General features: G+C 46.2%; 1 protein-coding gene across 1 annotated transcript in view; it reads left to right on the top strand.

The window, feature by feature from the left end:
* LOC147893352 (putative galacturonosyltransferase 13) overlaps positions 1 to 15,706 on the top strand; it is a 95,122-nt gene that overhangs the window by 62,062 nt on the left and 17,354 nt on the right. The gene's annotated exons all lie outside the window — the stretch shown is intronic.

Here is a 15,706-nt window from a genome sequence, read left to right as displayed (position 1 = left end):
ATCTGTAACAGTGTCATGTAGATTCAACGATTTTTAGTAAAAATTTATTGCTCCTACAGGTTTAGAAAAAGTTCCTCATAAGCATTGCTCGAACTTTGGGCTCGCTCGAATGCACTCGCTCGATGTTTTGACTTACCTGGTGCTAGGTACACTCCTTTGGTCTGGCACTGAGATACTGGGTCAACCAGTACAACAATCCAAGTGCTGGTACTGGTACATGACTCGAACAAAGGATCCTGCAACAGTAATCCAACTAATATTGCCTCCGGTGCAAGGTCTGCTTCTCTGCATGGGCACCTGTATCGCAGAGCTAGATAGCCCCCTCTCAAGTCCAAACTGGTACACTGTTGCTAGATCAATGAACTTCAGTGCTCCAAGGGCAACGGGCATATAATAGCTCACAAGGATCAATCAACTGTGTCTGGGTTCCCGCACTAGCAATCTACTGACCTACGGATCTCCAGTAGCATCAAACAATAGTTGCAACAAAACACTAGGAGACCCCCTCTCAATCTGCCAGGTCATCACGTCCAAACAGAATAGAAACTGGTAACATATTACCATCTGAGTCAGTGGGAACAACTCCTTGTGTCTCGAGGTCTCCCTGAAAGCCTTACCTCGATAAATGACTCCCTGCTCGATACCTCTGATCAGCAGGTCCAGCTGCCACAAACAAGGAAGCAATCCTCCATCTGGATCCGGAAGGCTTGCTGGCAGCGCCTGCCTCATGCTACTAGAAGGTTGGAGTAAACAGGGTCGTAGCAGTCACACCATTGGCCACTTGGTTACAGGACCCCTCTGTGTTCCTTTGGGGACACTGATGCCAATAATGACCTTTCTGGCCACATCGGTTACACGTACGGGATGCCTTGAGAGCTTCTCGTTCTTCCGCTGTCAATTGCTTTCTTGCTTTTTGATTAGTTGTCAAAGCCTCAAGCTGACTGTCATAGGTACGATCGACGAAGCGCTCCTCTTGGTCAAGCACCATGGGCACCAATTCCTCCCAGGTCAACTCATTCACCCTACCAGTGGTGATCAGGGATGAATAGAAGGCCCCGTACGGAGAGGATAACTGGGATAGGAGAGTTATGGCCATGTCCTCTGATGAAATCTGCTTCCCTGCTTGGAGGATCTCCAGCTAAAGTTCGTGTAACTTGTTGATGTGTTCCCCCATCGATGAAGATTTCTTGGGACTCATTTGGACCTCCAGTGAGACCCTCTTCATGGGAGAGGTTTGGTTACACATGGACGCCAAATGGTCCCATATACTTTTGGCCACTGTCATGTGCTTCACATGATAAGTCACCTGAGGAGTACATTTAAGAAATATAAAGGATCTTACCCTGGCATTAACATGGTCCCACAAGTGGGACAGAGTCTCGACCTCCTTCCGAGCAAGGATGCCAAGGTCCTCGGCCAAGGGATCTGGTCGGGCAACACCTATCAAGACGAAATCTTCCATGTCGTATGACTGTAACACAGATTCCATCATCACCCGCCAAACGCCGTAATTGAGCCCATCTAACTACCGGTCAACCGGGAACGTGGGCAACACTGGAATTCTAGTCTTGTTCTGTGCCATCTCGGACAAAGTCGCCATGTCGGAGTGAAGAGGATGATGAATTGAAAGAGAAGGTGGATGGGATGGAAGGAACTGAGGGTTGAAGAAAGGAGAAGGTTGAAGACGAGGATGAATGCGTTGACAGCCCAATGTACCTTCACACCTTGATTTCCGTCCCTCGGGAACATCTCCTCTCTGATCTGAAAACACCCTTCAAAGTCACCCTTCGCTGGTCACCCGAATAGTCCACTTCTTGCACATGCTCCTCCTCAAAGACACCTCTGAACAGCACCCTAATCCTCCTCTCTGTGTGTTGGCTCAACACTCCCTCTGCCCCTTGGATCTCAAGCCCACTGTGGCTTTGATACCATGTGAGAAGTGCACGGAAGAGAGAGAGAGAGAGAGAGAGAGAGAGAGAGAGAGAGAGAGAGAGAGAGAGCATGCCTCACACACACACACACGCGCGCACACACACACACACACACACACACAGAAGGAGAGAAAGGCACAGGAGGACTGCAAGTGATCTTTGGAGAAAACCCCGCTACAACTGGGGGAAAACCTCGAAAACAACGGGCTGCTCGAGAGCTCGGAACACACAGCTCAACAACCAAAGGAAGGGAGCACAAGGGAGTGGATGAACTGCTCCACTACCCTGCTCCATAGGTGCAAGACTGGGCTGGCTCTGCTCCTCTGCCAGGCCCTGGAATGGACTGATCTGCTGCTCCACAAGAGGGAGAGGGGAGGCACATATATAGCCCAGCCCCCCCCTAGTCGGCCAGCATAAGGAGGCACCAACCAGCAGCTCATGAGGGGCCGACCCCACTGCTGTAAGTGGGCCGAACCACCTCTAGGGCTGCCCACCGCCCTATAAGAGGGGCGAGTTACAACTCCCCATATCAGGGCCGACTAGCAAGGGGCCTATGGCTGACCCCTCTACTCTATATACGGGGCTGGCAGTCAGCCCTCAGTAGATTTGGGAGCCGATTCCCTCTGCCCAAGCACATGAGCAGCCTACACAAAAGGGCGCCTCCATGGCTAGGTACTATGGCATGAGCACGGTCCAACACGAGGCAACTACCTATCCTCACGGGGGGCGGGCTCACCCACAACACAAGCCCTCATTCATCTACCCTAGCCTCTCACTGGGCGGGCACACCCACAAGCAAGGCCCTCTCTCTCTAAGGTGACATCAGCAAATTGGATGCCTAATAGTAGTGCAAAAGACCAAGACCAGACATAGCAAATGTCTTCTGCAAATCAAGCTTAAAATCTGCAATTCACTGAGCATGTGTCCCAGTCACAAGCATGTCATCCACATAAAGGACTAAAATCAGCAAATCTGTCCCACGCTTGCGGATGTAGAGAGTAGCCTCTCTAGGGCTGTTCTGAAAGCCAAGTGTGAGCAAATGAGTATGAATCCTGGAATACCAAGCCCGAGGTGCCTGCTTCAATCCATAGAGGGCGGCATACCTTGCTTTCAAAACCTTCAACCTCCAAACCAGGAGGTTGGGAAACATAGACCTCTTCCTGCAATGCCCATGAAGGAAAGCTGTCTTGATATCAAGCTGATGTACCTCCCAATGAAAGTGGGCAGCAAAGGCAATAACAATGTGAATAGTAGTGATCCTAGAAGTTGGAGCAAATAGCCCTTAGCAACAATACGGGTTTTGTAATGGTCCACTGAACCATCAGCTTTCCATTTTATTTTATAAACCCAGTCAGTTCCAATGGCATTCTTGCTAGGAGGCAAGTCACACAACTCCCAAGTGTTATTCTGATGGATAGAATCCAATTCAGCTTGCATAGCCTTCAACCAACAATCATTCTGAAAGGCATCTTGATGACATAATGGCTCTTCATTGCATGCTGTAGCAACCAATGCATAAGCAACAAAACTAGCACGCTCTTTCCGGACAGCTGCTCTAGTACGGGTTGGTAGAGGAGTATCTTGTTTGCTGTCTTTTAGTGTGTCAAGGAGCCAACGGGGTACCTTTTTGGGCTCCTGAATGTCAGCTCTTTCTTGGTCAAGATCCCTGTTCAAATGGTCCTGATCAATGAGAGGCATATTAGGCTGAATATCTGGCTGCACATGGGGCTACAAATGACCAACAAATGGAGGAGGTACAACCTCAGATGGAACATCATCTTGAGCATTGGATGGAAACAAAGGCATCAAGCTGTCAAAAATATACGGGGCATCAACAACGGGCTGTTTTTGACAGTCCAGCAAAGACAACATCCTTATTGACAAAACACTTGCCCGTGCGGGGCTGGTAGAGCTTATAGCCCTTGCTCTCTGAGCTATACGCAATAAAATGCACTTGACAACTTTATGGTACGTGTCTGTGAAGGCACACGAGCATAAGCCAAGCATCCAAAAGTCCTCATGTGAGAAATGCGAGGCTTACGCCCCATAAGGTGTGATAGTCTGCAATGCCTTTGGGGGACATCTGTTCAAAATGTAATTAGCACCTAGACGGCATCCAACCACAACTTGTTAGGCAAATGTTTGCCTTTCAACATGCACCTGGCCACTCCACCACTGACCTTTTCTTCCACTCAGCCACGAGACTTGGTTGAGGAGTCTAAGGCACCGTGCATTGATGATGTATGCCACGTGAAGCCAAAAAAACAGCAAATTCCTTTGACATGTATTCACTCCCCTTGTCTATATTAAGGTGAGCAATGTGCAGCCCACTCTCATTCTCAGCCAAGGCAATAAAATGCTTGAAGCATGAAGAAACTTTAGATTTGGATTTCAAGGCGAAAATCCAAGTGTACCTGGTGGAGTTATCAATAAAAGTGACAAAATAATAGAAGCCTCCAAGAGCTGCAACCCGCATGGGTCCAGCCTCCAAGAGCTGCAACCCGCATGGGTCCACAAACATCACTATGAACCAGATAAAGCTTGCGTGAGGCACCGACTCTCCCATCCTTGGGAAACGCAGCACGGTGCATCTTACCAAGCAAGCATGGTTCACAAACATGCTTTGAAGACATGCATTTTGGGAAGATCAACAACCATACCATTCTTATATAACTTCACCAAAGCTTCAAAGTTGAGGTGTCCAAACCTCTTATGCCACAAATGGGTATCTGCCATGGTAGAATCAAGAGCAGAGGCATGTGCATCTGCAAGTGCAGCATCATCCAAACACCTATCATATGCATCAAGTCTATAAAGACCTCTAGTCAATGTGCCAGTCAAGACCATGGTAAAGGCATGTGTAGCATCATACATTGCACACCTAACACCATAAAAAAGAACTTGAAAGCCACTTGTAGCTATGGCTGAAATAGAAACGAGGTCCTTGCGAATGCCTGGAACATAAAGCACATTCTCTAGAGTGACAATACTACCAGAGACAGAAGTAAGAGCAACTTGCCCAATACCTTTCACGATATATGATGCATTATTGGCACATGTGACACTGCCCCCTTGAGATGTATGCTCTAATGAGCTGAATAACTTCTTGCAGGAAGTGATGTGCTTGCTATCACCACTATCGAAGAACCAGGCATCATGAACATCTGAAACTGCCATGCAGGCATCATGAATATCAAGATTATATTGACATGTAACCAAGAAAGCCCAATGTTGGTCTTGTGCAAAATTAGCTGATTCATGTCAATCTTCTGCACTAGAAGAACCAGATACTGCAAGCCTAGACTCTTTTTTCTTCTTTCAGATGCAATCCGCTTCCTGCATTCAGAAATATCATGCCCAGGTTTCCTGCAATAATTACATCTCTTCTTCTTTTTGTTATCCCCTGAAGAAGAGGCACCATGTGAATGATCAACATGGGAATGAGAGGGCTTTCCAGCTGAAATCTTGCCTTTATCTTTTTGTTTGTGATGGGCAGCAAATGCTTGATCACTAGCCATAGTAGCATTGCGATTCACAGGACTTTGCTCCTCCTGAAGAAGAAGAGTAACAAGCTGGTCAAATGAGAAATGATTGGCATCACCCCCTGCAACCAACCTCAATGTAGTAGCAAAGTTTTGATATGAATCAGGCAACCCATCAAGGGTATTAGAAACCAGTTGAGAATCAGGCATAATCTCATCAATGTTGGCCAACTGCTCTTTCAAATCCTTCACATTAGTGAGATAGGCATCCATATTACCACCCTCATCAAGCTTTAAATCTTTTAACTGCCTGCGGAGATAGGCAACCCTCTCCTCATTCTGCACCTGAAACAAAGATGCAAGCTGATCCCATGCTTGCTTAGCTGTCTTGCAAGACCGGATATGAGGGATAATAACCCGTTTCACTGAAAGAGCAATCAAGGCATGTGCTTGGGCATCATGACCATCCCACTGAATCTGCTCCTATGTAGGAAGCAGAGTACCTGTAACAGTAGCTGTAGGTGTTCTAGAAGTAGCATTAACCATCTCCTGAAGACCCATCACTTGAAGTAGAACCAAAGGCAGTGGGTGCTGGGTGCTGCACCTGAAGCAACATTACGTGTAGGCCTAGCCTTAGAACTTGAAACAATATGCCATAGATTCTTGGCAACCAAAACATGTCCCATCATGTATGACTACATGGGATAATTGGTGCCAGCAAGCTTGTCATCAGCTCCAAGCATCCCAAACAAATCACCCTTGCTGCTAGTCATGGTGCTGAAATTCAATACAAATGTACCAACTGGCAAAGCAAATGGGAGGAAGGCGACCTCCAAGAAAAATCCCCAAAAGGCAACACGAGGCCTTCCAAGGCAACACTGGCCTTTCCAAAATGAAATGAAGCAGAAATTGGAAAGAACCAATGCAACAACGGCTTACCCAATGATGTAGCGCGAAAGGACAGCTGTGAGAAAGCTTTGAATGCGAGCAGAGAATTTCACCCTTGAAGGAGAGGTGAAAATGAGAGCCAATGGCTATGTGAAATGCCAATAGATGGCTGAAAATGAGAATTAGAGCAAAAGAAAGTGCTCCCACGAGGAGGAGAACACTTGAAAATGAGAAGAGAGTGATCCAATGGAGGGGTACTCGCAGCCCGAGGCAAAGGGAAGCCAAAAGAGAAAGAATGGGCTCAAGGAGTGGCCTCCGGATCGCTTCAACAATCTCCAAATGTATTCAACAACCGGCTTGCAGCACAAGACAGCTCCAAAACACTTGCATGCTTCACGAAGCAGCTCCAAAGTGTCGGAAAGTCTTCAAACTGGCTGGCACGCACCCTGAGGCAGACCCATATTGCAGTAAATGCACGCTGTCAGGTCTGTACTGATTCTGTATTGTATTAAATGCAGGTCCGACATGTTCATACTCCACTTATGAGGTCTGACAGGTCTGTATAGTTCTGCGCCAGCATTAAATGCTTCTGTACAGGTTGTGCGGCTCGCATGTGTGAGTAAAACCGCGGTACAAGTACTAAATGCTTTCGTACTGGTCAGAACCGCAATAAATGCAAGTGCAGGTGTCCGTACAGAATGTACGGAACCACACGTGTGAGACGGCTCTGTTAGACACTACTTCTAATCTCCTACTGCAGATCACGGAAGAAGCACCGAGTTATTCCACCCAGCCAAATCCTTGCTGAAGCATAACGAGCAGACAGAGAGTTACGAATCGAAACATACGTGAAAATCTCTATTCTCTTCTCTCTGAAGCTTCAACAAGCCCCATCTCCCTAGATGGATCTAGATGCCACATGTCATCATCATAGGGCCTTCCTAATGCAACATTTCACCCCTCTCTTGGGATGCATTAAAATCCTTTGCCCCTAGGCACATTCTTTGCATTAGGCCCTTAGCCTTAGATCCACCTAGTCTGGTGCTATCAACCCTCACCTAGGACCTTGACATTAATTCCCTCCCGATCATTTACATGAAGCGCAAACAAATAATTACAAACATAGATCCTTTAGGGGAAATGTTGAGTGATTCTTCTGAGGTCATGCTACCTCGGCTAGAGCGTAACATTCCTTCCCTCTTCAGACATCAGCGTCCTCGATGATAAAGTCTGGGAACACTCTCCGCAACTGATATACGGATTCCCAGGTAGCTTCGAATAGAGACTTGCCATGCAACCAACACTGTGGGTATCTTCCGATTTCGTATTTGCATTGTTCCTCGGTCTAGGATTCTTGTTGGTTTGTGCCTCGCATTATCCTCTATCTCCTGAAACAAAACCACACCTTCGATTAGTGAGTCACCTGTATGTAAAAATTTCTTTAAGCGCGAAACATGAAAAACCGGGTGCACCTTACACCCCTGTGGCAATTCTAATTTATAGGCTACCTTGCCTATTCTCTTTAGAATTAACCACAGCCCACAGTATTGAGGTGATAACTTAGCGCACACTCCTGAAGTCAACGACTTCGAGTGCGAAGGAACTCTGAGAAAAACTTTTTCTCATTCCTTAAATACTCTTATAGACCGGTTTTCATCCGCATACACCTTTGCTCTATCCATAGCCTGGCGGATATTAGCTCTCGCAAGTGCTAGCATCTCCCGCATCTGAACCACAAAGTTCGCGGCACTAGGCACTTTCTGAGGTACTCCAACTATAGTTGGATTTGCTGGTCTATAACCATAGTTCAACTCAAATGGACTGAACCCTGTAGAGGAATGTTTTCTATCATTGTAGGCAAACTCCAACAATGGCAACCACTTGTCCCATGTACGTTGCCTCAATGACACATATGCTCTCAGCATATCCTCTAAAGTCTGGTTGACTCTCCCCGTCTGACCATCCGTCTCAGGATGATCCCCACTACTCATTCCCAACTCAGTTCTTAGTGTCTCAAATACCGCTGTCCAAAAATGACCGGTAAATCTGACATCTCTGTCTGACACTATGGATCTAGGCAATCCATGCAGACGAAATATATGTCTAATAAACAAATCCGCCACTTGCGGGGCACTAACAGACTCTCTAGTCGGAATGAAGTGAGCCATCTTGGTTAGACGATCAACCACCACAAGGATAGAATCATACCCTCCTTGTGTTGTAGGCAGCCCTACTCTCCCACATACTTAGTGGTATTTCCAAGGGCTGTAAAAGTCCAGGTGGCTTCACCCACTTGGCCTTACTTACCTGACACGAGAAACACCGTGTCACATATTCATGAATATGTTTTTCATCTTTGGCCAAAAGAAATCTCGCTTCACGAGATCATATGTCTTCTTGACTCCTGGGTGTCCCGCACATGGGCTATCATGGCACTGTCGAATGACTCTCTGCCTGAGATCATTCTGACTAGGTACTACAACCTTGCCATTTCTAACTAGCATACCATCCCTTATGGTATATCTTGCATAAGTTTGGCCTTTTCTGGACGCCAGGTCATCCTTTTCATTTTCCCCGGGTTTTAACACATGAGCTTTAGGCCATAAGCTTTGGACAAACTCGTCCACGTTTTGAGTTTCTTTGATCTCGGTCATTAGAGCACTCTCTAATACCGTGAAACTCAGGTTGTGCATAATGCGAGACAACGCATCAGCCACCTTATTATCTTTTCCTCTTCGGTACCGAATCGTTAAATTAAACTCCTGCATGAGCTCTGCCCACCTAGCTTGGCGGCCCCTCAAGTCAGGCTGTTTACAAAAATGTTTCAGAGTATCATGATCCACATCCACATAAAACTCTGAACCATACAAATAATGCCTCCATGTTTTCAAAGCATGGATAGCAGCATACAACTCTAATTCATGAGTTGGCCAATTCCTTTGAGAGGGAGAAAGCTTCTTGCTTTCAAAGGCCACTGGCCTTCCCTCTTGAAGGAGGACTGCTCCTACCGCAATGCCACTTGCATCGGTTTCCAGGAACAACGGTTTCTGGGGATCAACTATTTTTAACACCGGTCCTGTGGCCACAGCTTGTTTTATGGTGTTAAAATTTTCTTGTTGATTCTGTCCCCATAAAAAAAGTACTTTGTCTGAGGTCAGATCAGTCAATGGCGATACTATTTCGGAATATCCTTTGATATGCTTCCTATAAAATTGGACAAATTCCAAGAATGATCGCAACGCGGTCAGACTCTGAGGGATTGGTCAAGTTAGTATCGCAGCCACTTTCTTTGGATCCATTTCTACCCCCTCTGGAGTAATTATGAATCCTAAATATTCAAGCCTAACCATACACAGTATAGTTTTCTTTTTATTTACATAAAGACTGGCTTTCCTCAAAGTACTGAACACTACTCTTAAGTGTTCACGATGCTCAGTAATATTTTTACTGAATATCAGGATATCGTCAATAAAATGTACTACGAACTTTCCGATATACGGACGTAGTAAATCGTTCATAAGCATGACGAATGTAGCCGGAGCATTGGTAAGTCCGAAGGGCATTACCAAAAACTCATAATGACCAAACCTGCTTCTGAAAGCGGTTTTATGCACATCCTCGGCTCTAATCCGGATCTGATGGTAGCCACACTTAAGATCTATCTTGCTGAAAATCACGGCTCCATGTAATGCATCTAGCAAATCATCAATCTGAGCCATCGGATATCTGTGCTTAACAGTGATATTATTCAATGCTCTGTAATCTATACAGAGGCGAAACGTATCATCCTTTTTCTTCTTTAATATCACTGGCGAAGCAAAAGGTGAGAAACTTGGTCGAATCTGCCCCAACTTGAGGTATTCTTCCAATTGTCTACGCACCTCCGTCTCTTCAGTAAAACTCATTCTATAGGGAGATCTATTTATAGGTTCTGCCCTTGGAATCAGTTCAATCTTATGCTGAACATTCCGCTCTGGAGGTAACCCATAAGGTAGTTCATCCCTAAAACATTCAGAGAACTCCTCTGTTATAAGGTTAGCCAGCTTGGCCATCTCACCACTTTGCTTAACATCAGTGCTAACCGAAGAATCATCAACCGGCTCTACCGATGCTGTGCAAAGAAATAAAAACTCTTCTTGAGATTTTCGGATTTCCATCACGGAAACCAACGGTCCCTAAGGTATATCTTTCTCACCTCGCAAGACAAAGCACATCATTCATCTTGAATTGATATACGTGCTTTTTTCAATCAATGGCTGGATTCTTCCTAGAATGCCACGCCATATCCAGGGCTATATCTGCATGAGCAAGCTTGGTCATTTCAAAATCAAGCTTCTCAGCATAGTCTTGAATCCGAAGCTCCAACTGGGTAACCCTTTGGTCCCATACTTCAGTTGAACTTCCATCTGCCATCCTGACTGTATACGCATAGTCAGATGGACTTGTCTTTAATTTCAGCCTCTTCACGAGCTTGGAGTTAATCACATTGTGAGTTGACGCCGAGTCAAACAACACAATGACATCATGATTGGCCACTAGCCCTTTCATTTTAATTAACTCCGTATCATTAAAGGCTGTATACCCCGTTGCTGCGGGCTTAGATAGGATGTTATCAGGTGCACTCGTCACTAGCTTAGCAACAGACACACATAACAAACAAGGTACTAACCTCTGAGAAGATCCAGCTAGTTGAATCTGCATCTCTTCCGCTCTGGGACTTTCCTCCATCTCCACGTCGCATTCTCTGAGATCACCATGTCAGCCATGCGACGATCTTTGTTACGTGGACAATCCTTCCACTGATGAGGCTGAAGGCAACCAAAACATAAGCCTTCTCTCCTCGCTTTTTCCCTTTGTTCTGGGTTTAAGGGAGATTTAGACCAAGCCCGGGCTGCCATTGGGGTTACTTTCCTCTTCACTTCAATGGTGGTACTTGGTTTAGGAGTTTCAGCCGGTTTCGCCTGCTTGGCTTGACCACTCGGCTGAGAACCACTCCCTCTACTAGTCCATTTCTTCTTAAACCTAGATTTTTTTGGATACCCATAGTGGGTTCCGACCTGTGCAAACCCACTTGGCCTGCTGCCCTTGGCATCTTCATAGTTCAGGGCTATGGCTATTGCATCATCTAACGTGTTCGCGTACTTAGCCCGAACTTCCATTTTTATTCGATCATTCAATCCAAATATGAAATCTTTCACTTGGATTGATTGAGGTAGGGGTTCATCAACCTTCATTACACTCTCTCGAAACTTATCAGTGTATTCTGCCACCGATAAATTTCTCTGACGAAGGTTCCTATATTAATCCCAAGCTCGGGATGCTTTGTCAGGGGGTAAGAAGTGCATCCTGAACTCTCTTTTAAACCCCTCCCAGGTAGTGGATGCTATACCATCTTTTTGTTGCTTAATCCACCATCGATCCGCTGCCTCACTAAACATGTGGATGGCCTCACGGATCTTCTTGATGTCATTTCTGATTTCACAAATGGCGAACGCCTCTTCCCATTTGTGTAACCAGGTCTCAATGACATCGGAGCTACGGTCGTTCATCCGACCAGAATACTTTTCTGGCCTGTAATTAGCAATATTTGGCACTTTAGCCTTCCTAGGCTCGACCGTATGGACACTAGACTCCAGTATCGCTCTCCTAAGTTCAGGCTGTGTATCGCTCTCCTAAGTTCAGACTGCCCTGCATTGGCCTGTAGTTGCTGCGCTAACAACTGTTGCAAGGTATCCTCCAGCAATGCAATCCTGCCAGATAAGGTATGAGCTACTAGGCGCGACACCTGCTAGGTCGGCCGGACTCCTGACTCACCAGGGTCCCTCCTGGAAGCCCCTTCTTCTGCTTCCATTCAGCTCAATGGGCGTTTTGTTTTGTTTTGTTTTTTGTTTTTGTTTTTTTTTTTAAAACCACCGCTAGAAAACTGTATTTACAAACTGACGCAATTCAGTCTACTTGCACTCTTACACAATTCCCTATACTAGGGAATTCCTGCAATCCCAGATTCACACTGACTAGGCATTTAACACAGGCATATATCTCAAACCGCGCTTTTCCCTATCCTAGGGAAGCTCCTGCAAACTAACTCTAACTGTAGCACATAGGCATAACCTCAAGCATAATCTGTCCCTACTACAGCATCAACGCCTCATGCAGGCTGATCACTCAGGAGATTCTGTCTATGAAAGTAGAGCATCAACCGACTAAATCGAGAAAAAAAAGACACAAAACTAATGGAGGTCAAAGAGAGCTCCCTGGTCATCAACGATTTCGTGACAGCCTTCTTGGTTCCATGTAGATCCCGCCAACAGTCTGCCGCACTGTTCAAGCCCCTGCGCTCCTGCGACTAGTCTGCAGTCACAGCTTACGTGCTTGCTGTCCAAATCCGGAATACGTGTGCAGCTGTTCGTCGACTAGCGCTCCACGCTGTTCTGCGTCACCTTCGTCGAATCATCGAAGGCGTCCCTCACTACGTATCTCTATTCGTTCGTCCGTCCGTTGCAGGTCAGCAGTGGCCGAATCGCTCCACGCTCCTAGCACCTTCCCTTGGGCTCTCCGTTGATCTGGTGTCAGTCACGGACTATGTGCGTCGAAGGGTCTCCCTCATTCACGAGCTCCTGTTACGCCCCCCCCGTAGACCACGGGCAGCGCCAACAGCCACCCTTTCGGGTTATTTCATGATCCCCCTCTCTTGATTCGTCGAACACGTCGTAGGTTACAAGTAGTCGAGTCGTCACCTATGCTCCACGCCTGCTGTCCGTCATCAGGGGCAGCCCCCTCCAATGTCGTCGTAGATCAGCGTCGATCCCGTTCGTCCAGCTTCGTGGTGGCAGTGCGGGATGACCACCGCTCGAAATCTGTCCCCTCTCTAACTCCTAGCCTTGGGCTCTGATACCAAATGTTAGACACTACTTCTAATCTCCTACTGCAGATCACGGGAGAAGCACCGAGTTATTCCACCCAACCAAATCCTTGCTGAAGCATAACGAGCAGACAGAGAGTTACGAATTGAAACATACGTGAAAATCTCTATTCTCTTCTCTCTCAAGCTTCAACAAGCCCCATCTCCCTAGATGGATCTAGATGCCACATGTCATCATCATAGGGCCTTCCTAATGCAACATTTCACCCCTCTATTGGGATGCATTAAAATCCTTTGCCCCTAGGCACATTCTTTGCATTAGGCCCTTAGCCTTAGATCCACCTAGTCTGGTGCTATCAACCCTCACCTAGGACCTTGACATTAATTCCCTCCCGATCATTTACATGAAGCGCAAACAAATAATTACAAACATAGATCCTTTAGGGGAAATGTCGACTGATTCTTTCGAGGTCATGCTACCTCGGCTAGAGCGTAACAGGCTCAGCTATAAATGCAGTAAAAAGCTTGAAATTCTGCACCACTTCACGACTCTCTGCAAAAGACACTCCGAAATGCTGATTTCCCGTGCCAGAAGTTGAGTTAACCTGAGAAATGAACCGACCAGCATAGAAACGGGCTGCTAAACAGCTCCCAATGGCTCCAGGAGGACTCCAGGTGGCTGGAAATGGCTAGAGGGTGGATCCTTGATCCGCTCTGATACCACTATTAGCTATGGCAAGCAATGGAAGCTCAAAAATGGAGGTGACAAGGAGAAAAACGAGATGCTGTAATGAATTGCTGCAAAACTGAGAGTGGAGGCTCAAGAGAGAGCCAACATAACAAAACCCTAGGGCTAAATGCCCTTATTGGACTAAGTGTCCTAACTGACCTAGGTGGTACATGTACTAACTGTACCAATAGTCCTAACTGACTATAACTAGGCCTACAAGGCACATACCAAGGAATTAGTGGCACCTATGGATAGCCCATAGAATGGCCTACATGGCTGAGTACAAAGGATTCATTTTGGGAGTCTCCATATTGGCCTGCATAAAATTGAAGCCCCTATGCTGTAACTAACCCCCAAGTTGCGCCAGGGTGGCTGATCTACAGGCGGAACTAAGCTGAGTATGGGCTTGGCGGGCTGAACTGCCCCAACCTGTTTACTGTGTGCCCGTGATGGGACCTGCTGCGGCTGCTGTGCAGGACCCGAATGGAGCTGCTGATGAGTGCCTATGTGCTGGAGGTGCGGCTGCTGCCCTCGTGCACTGCTGTTGTTGAGCACTTGTGTGCTGGAGGCAGCCGCTGCTACTACAGCAGCAGCCGGGGCTAAATGAGAATGAGAATGTGTGTGTGTGTGTGTGAGAGAGAGAGAGAGAGAGAGAGAGAGAGAGAGAGAGAGAGATGAATATACTAGTCAAAAAGTGCCTGGAAATAAATAAAGATTGTCCAATAAAGTTGAAGAAAAAGGGGAGGGGGGGGGGGGGGCATGAGGGGTGGAAATATTAATTAGTCTGAATGTGAGCAAGAAGAGAGAAAGAAGAAAGGGTACAAAAAGAGAAGGTTGTAAAAAAATGAGTTTCTTGGTGCTGGGGTAGAAGAAAAGAAGCAAGCAGATTTAAATGGACTCCAGAGTTTACAGAAAAATGACAAGAAGAAGCTTATGAGTCTATAGCTGGAGAATGAGAACGAAGACAAAAATCCAAATAAAAGAAGAGGCTGGCAGAACTAAAATGACCTGGGACAGAGGAAGCAACAAACAGGTACAGGCAGGCAGATGGTGGGTGATGGGATGATGTTTGTAGAGAAGGAACAAAATACATGGTAAAGGGTACTCACAAACAGGCCCAAACAGTGCTGCGAAGCAGTAAAAGTTTACAATACTGAATAGAGGTGATGGAGATGATGAGCAGGCAAGTTGCAAGATAGATTCTTAAAAGAAGGTAAAGAGCAGCGTAGAGATGGCGAAGGACAGCAAGACACAGAAGGTTAGCCAAGAAGCAGGGAACTGAAGAAAAGAACTTGCAAGGGGGTGGGTGGACTTTGATAAAACTAGATTGGTGGCTACATGACATGAATAAGTAGGCAAGTACACTCATATACAAGTTGAGGTCAAGATCAGCGATAAGTCTTGTCAACAACAAGGGCAAACATGTTGAGGGGAATGTACACTGACGATCAATGAGGTTGAGTGCTATTCTTTTGAGCTCCGGGAATGCAGATTAATTCAACGGGAAGACCAAGAAACTCGGCAGTTGCAATCATTTAGAAGTGCAGTCATTGAGGAAGACACATCAAGATTTGTTATTTTACATGTGCTTGCAAATATAATTCATATTAAATAACGATATCTTTCTTCCATTATTTGCCCCCTTCTTTGCCATCGATGTGTTTTCTTTGTGATTGTTGTAGTTGGACTAGTGCTATCACTTGAATGCCTTTCCTTCTGCCTCTCATTTGGTTTGCAGTTGCATGTTCTGATTTTTATCAAGTTGTTGAATTCCATGTGGATATGTGATTTGTTATTCTATTTAGATACGTGA

This window comes from Dipteris shenzhenensis, chromosome 15, assembly GCF_047967505.1.
Source record: "Dipteris shenzhenensis isolate YYH24624 ecotype China chromosome 15, Dip_SZ_1.0, whole genome shotgun sequence".
Lineage (NCBI taxonomy): Eukaryota > Viridiplantae > Streptophyta > Polypodiopsida > Gleicheniales > Dipteridaceae > Dipteris > Dipteris shenzhenensis.
This window is presented reverse-complemented; position numbering and strand designations above follow the sequence as displayed.